Genomic DNA, 7763 nt, shown 5'->3' with positions numbered 1-7763 from the left:
CTGGTTCAAGTAGAAACACAAGCACTCTTTCTGGAAGAAGGGGGGATGGTTGCCAGGCAGAGAGAAGCACCAACTGTGTGTTCGGACTCAGCGTGGACCCCAGGGCCATGGCTGCCTGGTACTGTCACTGAGGATGGCAGGCTATTCAAGTGCCCTCTGCGTGCTGTTCGCAGGGCATAACCCAATCTCATAGTCTTCCCAGCTGGCCCTAGGTTTAGAGAGTGGAGCACCTTGCCCAAGGCCACACAGTCTGAGTGGTAAGGCCAGGCCTTGGCCTCGAACTGAATAAAGCTGCCTGGGCTCAGAGTCATTCCCATCCCTGAGCAGCTGAGTCAGAGACCTTCCAGGTGGTGGCCCCAACTCTTGTGAGTCACAGGTCTGCGGGTCTGACGCCCCGCACTCTCTCCCACTCCCCACTTAGTCCCACCCAACACTTGAGCCCAATTTCTGGATGCACAGCCCCTGCCTGTGGCCCCAGCCTCTAAGTCCCTCACTATACCCCACCGTGATAACTTGAAGGGGCACAGCTTCTCTTACAGCTGTGGAATCCCGGCCTGCCTGCCCTCAAATCCCTACCCGGGCCGTGTGGACTCCTGCAAGTGATTTTTCCCTCTCTGGGCCTCAGTTTCCCACCTGAGCTGTGGGGAGAATAATTTCACTTTGCCTTTATTAGCACAGACAAAAGTGCTTGCGATAATGCCTGGCTTCCCAGGAAGGGCTAACTAAATTTGGACTTAGAATATCCACGTTATTGGATTACTGCCTTATCCAAGTGTGAAGAAATGTATCCATTACTGTTGTAATGAGGTCAAAGATCAAACATTCAGAAATTAGCTGCATCCTTTCTGGAACATAAAACCAGATTGGACTATCCCTGACATGGTTATTGTAGAAGCTTCTAGTGAGAGTGAAGCTAATGTCAGGGACCCCACACCCCACCACTATGTTGGCCCAACCTCCTGGGCCCTCACCACCTCCATTCTGCTCCCCACTGGATCCTGTATTTTTCTTTTTCTTTTTTTCAAGATTTTATTTATTTATTTATTTGTCAGAGAGAGAGAGAGAGCACAAGCAGGCAGAGTGGCAGGCAGAGGCAGAGAGAGAAGCAGGCTCCCCACTGAGCAAGGAGCCCGATGCGGGACTCAATCCCAGGACCCTGGGGTCATGACCTGAGCCGAAGGCAGCGGTTTAACCAACTGAGCCACCCAGGCGTCCCTGGATCCTATATTTTTCTGAGAGCAGTGGCCCCAACCATCTGCAGCACAGACCTCTAGTGGGCATCCCTTTTAAAAATATAGATCAGAGGGTTGCCCGTCTGGCTCAGTCAGTGGAGGGGGCAACTCTTAATCTTGGGATCGTTAGAGTCCCATGTTGGGTATAAAGATTACTTTAAAAAATAAAATATTAGAGGCACCTGGGTGGCTCACTGGGTTGGGTCTCTGCCTTTGGCTCAGGTCATGATCTCAAGGTCCTGGAATCAAGCCCCGTGTCGGGCTCTCTGCTCAGCGGGGAGCCTGCCTCTCCCCCTACTTGTGATCTCTTTCTGTGTGTCAAATAAATAAATAAAATCTTAAAAATATAAAATATTTTAAAAATACAGATCCCAGGGCCCCTCATCCTTGGTACATCCGACTTTAGGAGTGGGGTCCGGGGATCTGTATCTCTCATGCATCTCAAGCAATTCTGACATAAACTGCAAGAGCATGACTGCTTTGTTCCTTCTTCCCGACCCAGTTTCTTCTTAATCCAATGCCAACAATGTGCTGGGTATGGGGCACGCAGACTGGGGCTTCCCATCCCTGATCTCCTTGAAACGCCAAAACCTATCAAAAAACAACTGCTGGAGTGTTGTAATAGAAAAGGAAACTGAGGCACAGAGGGATGCTTGTGGGCCCAAGGTCATGCAGTAGGTCCTAGGACAGGGATTTGAACCCAGAACCTGCTTGCTTTCCCCTTGCAAATGTGTCCTACCCTAAATGTACCGCCCTACTTCTGGGCCTGGGTCTCATTCTGTAATTTCCTGGCAAAAGCAGGTCGATCACTTCAGCCAGGCTTCTTGGCCAAAGGCACAGAAAAAGCAATTAACCCACAAGCAACTTGGAGTAGGGGAAGGTCAGCAATTCAGAGAACAGCCTGAAAGGGAGGATCGGCATTTGGGGCTGGGGAGGGGTGTCAGCTGGGGCTTGTGGTTGCAGTCAACAGAAACTAGCTGTGGGTTACGGAAGTAGGAAAGGAGCTCATTGAACACCCAGGGGAGCCAAAGGGCTCTACGAGTCAGAGAACCCAGCTGGGAGTTCTCCTGGCTTCAAGCCCTGCATGGACCCCGACGTGGCAGCCTGTCTTGCTGACACCCAGATTTGGTTGGTCCCTGCAGACCTCTGTCCCTGATGACTCCCGACAAATGGGTCTGGGCACCCCCACCTCCTTGGGTCACAGGTTCCTTCAAAGGTCTGTGCAGAGGGGTGTGCCTGGGACAGCCTCACTGCAAAGCATGCTGGTACATTGGGGCTCCTCTATTGGGAGTATCATTAGGTGAGAGGGGGTTCACCTGACACGGGAAAGGGGTTTGAACACAGGGCAGGCAATGAAAATGGCCGAGGTCCACGCAGACCAGGGCGGCTTCCCCACCCCTGGTCTCCGTGGACTGTGAAGCACTTAATGCTGTGCCCGTTCTTGAGGGCACAGCATTAAGTGCTTCACAGCCTTCAGCTTCGATCCCTATCTACACCTGACAAACGAGAAAGCTCAGCTCCTATGAGTGGGGGTCTGCGCTTTGGAACCCAAGTCCATCAGACCCGTGAAGCAGAGCTTGCAATCGCTAGGACCTATGTCATTGCTTTGTGCTTCCGGTGACTGAGACTAGAGGCCACCCGTAGAGCCCAGAGCCCACCAGAATCATTCAAACTAGCCAGTCCTAAACTCACCCTGCCCTGTCTTGCCTTTCCATGGAAACCCCAGTAAAGGCCATGCCCCAAGCACCGCCCCCATCTTCTGCCTCCCAACTACCCCAGTGTTTTTCCATGAGGAAAGGGTCTCTGGGTCCCTTGAGTATAAGAAACTCTCTTCTGGGCTTCTGGCTGGCTCAATCAGTAGACCATGCAATCTTGAATTTGGGCCGTGACTTCGAGCCCCACCCTGGGTGTGGAGAGGACTTCAACCATCGCTCCTGTGTGGCCACACCAGACTGAGCATCTCAGGAAAGACCATGAAACAGGTCTTCAGAGACAGAACGTCCTCCACGCCATCTCTCCTTTCCAGCCCGGTTTTGCTTTCTGGAGGCACATGTGTGCTAGTCAATGGAGGCTTGGTTACACCAGGACAACAAACGACCCCAATCCTGGCAGCTCCTGACATGAAGTCCTTTCTCCTGTATGTGGTATGCTGTACAGGGCTGGAGGGCTCTCCATTGCTTCTCAGTCCGGGGCCCAGGGCCACGGAGCAGCCCCCCTCTCATGGCGGAGGGAGAGGGTCTCCACTTGGTAATAGAGCTCCAGCCTGAGGTGACGATGTCACTTCTAACACTTCCTTGGCCACGGCTGGTCAAGACTCCATACAATCTCAAAGGGACAGAGAAGTATTATCCCGCCACATGCCTAGAGGGCAGAGCATGGGACAGAATATGGAGACCGACGTGAAAAGGACCTCAGGCCTGTGGTCAGGGGGGGCTTCCAGGCAGCTGTGATCCCCTGAGCACGGGCAGGGGGAGCAGCGGTGACCTGGGGTGCTGCCCTCAGCCCAGATGGACCTACGTAGGGCAAAAGCTGTTGGAGAGAAGTAAGATGGACATCTCAGAGCCTGGGGCTGTGAGGCCAGACACCCCACCACCACCACCACCTTCCGACCCCAGCCAGGAGGCTCTGATTCCACTTCTCTGAAATCAGGAGATCATTTCCCAGCCGGCAGAATTTTCATGAAGATTACGTGGGGGAAACATGCCTTTATACTCCCAGCAGCTTTCCCTGGAAGGCCAAACTTTCTGGTGGAAGACCCCTTGCCCTACTAAGCCCTTCAGTGAATTTGAGCGGGCAAATTTGAGTGCAGGAGCTTCCCTGAGAGAAGCTTGGGGGAGGCAGCTGTGCGGGGGCAGTGCTTACAAAAACACAGTATATTGCTAAGATTTCTTTGGGAGTGACTTTATTTGGGATGGCTTTGAAGGGGTTGTTGGAGATTATGGGGGTATTCAAGTCCCCCTCGCTCCCATCGAAACTGGGAGCAGATCAATTATTGTGTGCAATAGAGAAGATTTGGGGGGGGTTCTGTGGCAGTCCACAAGCTCGGGGACAAAAAGAAAGGGGTGCAGGGGAAGGCAGTGCGGCAGACAGGTGGAATGACCACCAGAGGAAACCCTGAGAATGGGAAGGCAGCAGGAAGGTACTCTAAGAATAGGGCTAGGTTTTGTCAGCCCCAATTCCTTTCCACTTCTTCAATCTTGAGTAAACTCCCTCTGTTGACAGGAGGCTCATTCCTGCACCAGGGACACTCAAAGCCAACATGCGGCCACAGAGGCCTCTCTCAGAGGGACAATGCTGAGGCTGAATTTCCTCCTTGGAAGACTCAAATAGCCAGCCCCAGTGGCATACTTCCCCCTTGGAGCAAAGAAATGGGGCGGAGGGCGGCAGAAAGACAAGAAGCCTCTGAGACCAGGCGTTATCTGCTGAATCTACACAGGGCATAACAGTTTTGCAAATAAGATAAACTGAGCCCAGGGGAGCAAACAACTTCCACCGTACCCCAGCCAGCCTGTGGTGCAGCCAGGGTCAGGGGCCACACCTGCCTTCCCTGCCTTTGGAGAAGGGAGGCTGGGGCTCAGAGGAGGAAGGCCTTGGTCAAGGTCACACAGCAATCCGGCAGCAGAACTGGGATGCAGGGCTTTTAGATCCTGGCTCTGGGGGCTGCCAGCCCTGGGGAAAGCTGCCCAGCCCTTTCACCCACTTTTTGCCTTGTGCTGGGGAAAGGCTGAGCCACGTAGCAGAGGCGGCATGATCTGAGACATCCACCCAGCCTCAGTCACCAGGGGATGCATCGGTCCTCCTTGGACCCTGGCGGCAAGCAGCATTCTGAAAGCCCACCTGAGCAAGACAGGAACTGAGGACGTAAGTGCTCGAGGTGGGGAGCTCCGTCTGGTGCGCACGTGATCTCACCTAACCCGCACAGAGCCCTAGGGTTCCGTGTTGCCAGAGAGGACACTGGGCCGAGTAGGACTGTGGTCCCAGGACTCGCCGTCCAGTGCTCGCGTCCCGGGGAGGGAGGGGTGGCTCTTGGAGGGAGGGGACTGGCGAAGCGCCCAGAACAGTGGGGGAGGGCGCGTGCAGCCCGGATGCCCTCCCCGTCTGGGGCCGGAGCTGCTACCTCAGGTTCCCAGGCAGGCCAGAGCAGGAAGGAGCAACAATGGGCAGCGGGCAGCAGCGGGGAGCCGGGTTCCGGAGGCAGGGTGCGGCCCGCCCCGCCACCAGCACTGTGCGAACGAGGCCCCTGCGCGGGGGACCAACGAGATTAACCGCTGCCACCGTTCGGGCCCTTGCTGTCTGCCGGGACTTGTCTCACCACCTTCCATGGCTTATCTCCTGGGATCCTCACCTCACCCTATTATTTAGCCCTATTTTACAGATGAAGCCATGGAGGCACAGAGTTTGAGTAAAATGCCCAAGGTTAAGGGAACGTGAAAGCGAGACTTGATCCTCCGCAATCTGGTTCCAGATCCAAAGCTCTTAACCACCCCTGTTACGCACACACACACACACACACTCGCGCGCGCGCGCGGTATATACTCTCTCATATTTTTTCCTTTTCACTTATATCATTGACAGCTTTCTCCGTCATAAGTTACCACGGTTATCCTAGTCTTGACCTGCTGGGAAGATCTCGTCCCTGAGCCCAGACCCACCCCGTCTTCCCCACCGACTGAGGGGCCCTGCCATTGCATTCAGGAGGGCATCCTCTAATAAAAATTGAGGATGACAATGGGGTGGACCGATGGGTGCTTAAACCCCTCCTCATTTCGATCACAGGCCCTTCTCCCAACCAAATCGCACCTTTTAGATAAAATGTGCTTATGCAAACGAAGCTTAACGACATGGCCCCCTCCTGCATCCAATCAGATTGCGGCACCCAGGCCCCGCCCACAGGGAAGTTCCGAGACAGCCCGGCTAGTAGGTCGACGCTCTACAGGTTTCCTGCTTTGGACACAAGGTGTGGAGACACTGCACGATTCTTAGAATCGGGTCCCGTGGAGATTTGGAGCCCAGGGCCACGGAAAACCGTGGACGGGTGCAGCCTGGCTGGGCAGTGGTGGCTCCAGAATTTCCAGAAAGGATGGGGCAGCTGGAGCCGATAGAGGGACCAACTTTTTATGTAAGATCGAGGCCTTAGATGGGTGCCATCGACGACTGGGAATGCCTATGGGAATCTAGGACACTTCTCAGCTGTCTCACTTCCATCTGAGACAGACTGGGAGACCCCACTGCAGTGTGGGCGAGGGAGCTCATGTCGGGAGACTTGTCAAAGACTCTCCACCAAGGCTGCTGGCAGAAAGTCCCAGGAGAAGCGGAGGGGCTTCCCAATCAAGAGTAAGGAACCAGCTGGAGGCCCCCTTCCAGAGCCCACTTTGGCCCTCACAGGCCAGTTGGGAGCACCAGATGGAGAATCAAGATTTGTATTCTGGTTTCATTCCCACCTGTGGGCTGTTTATAGCCTTGAACCAGTCATTCCCCCTCTCTGGGCCTCTAGCTTCCCAATTCCTACCACACCAGGGACCTCCAAGGACTCTTCTCACTCTAACAGGTAGTCCAGCGGTGGTGTTTTTTCTTTCTGGGATTCCCTGAGCTGTCGGGTGGATGATCCGGTAGGAGTCACCTCTCTGAACCTTCCAATCACCAGCAAATCACAGTCTTCCCAATATGGCTGCTACTTGGGGGGCCACCCAGCATCCACTTCCTTTTAGTTTCCTTGGGGGAAGCCTCCCTCCTCCACCTCAGCCAGGTTCAGTCAGTGGAACTGACTTCATCCCTGACTCCCTGGGGAGGAAAGTGACCAGTCAGGAAGATGCTTGCATTCCATTCCATTAGCTGTCCACGGTAGTCATGTCAATTCCAGTCAACGCCAGTCAGGATCAGGAACTGTCCCAAATGCAGAGAAGTCTGGAAGCATAAAACCTGGGAGGGCTGGCGGCTGAAGCTGCTGGCAGTCATCCGGCCTCCGTCAGGAATGAATCTGCGGCAGAGAAGGCAGAGTTTGGGTCGGAAAGATGCAGCTGCTGATGTAATTCAGTCCCTCCAGTCCAACCGCCCTGGGCTTTTCAGGTCCAGGAGCCAATACAGGCCTTTGTCACTTACAGCCATTTTGAAGTGGGTATTCTGTTGCTTACAACCAGAAGAATAGTGACTGTTTTGTTGGAGTTAACTTGATTCTACAACACCATCAATAGTAAGAATTTTTTTTAATAGTAAGAATTTTTTAAAGGCAAATATTATATCTATTTAAATAGCAGCTTTTTTTTTCATTTTATTTTTTATAAACATATATTTTTATCCCCAGGGGTACAGGTCTGCGAATCGCCAGGTTTACACACTTCACAGCACTCACCATAGCACATACCCTCCCCAATATCCATAACCCCACCCCCCCCAACCCCCCTCCCCCCATCAACCCTCAGTTTGTTTTGTGAGATTAAGAGTCACTTATGGTTTGTCTCCCTCCCAATCCCATCTTGTTACATTTATTCTTCTCCTACCCCCTTAACCCCCCATGTTGCATCTCCTCTCCCT

Source organism: Lutra lutra, chromosome 9 (genome assembly GCF_902655055.1).
Source record: "Lutra lutra chromosome 9, mLutLut1.2, whole genome shotgun sequence".
NCBI classification, from domain to species: domain Eukaryota; kingdom Metazoa; phylum Chordata; class Mammalia; order Carnivora; family Mustelidae; genus Lutra; species Lutra lutra.
This window is presented reverse-complemented; position numbering follows the sequence as displayed.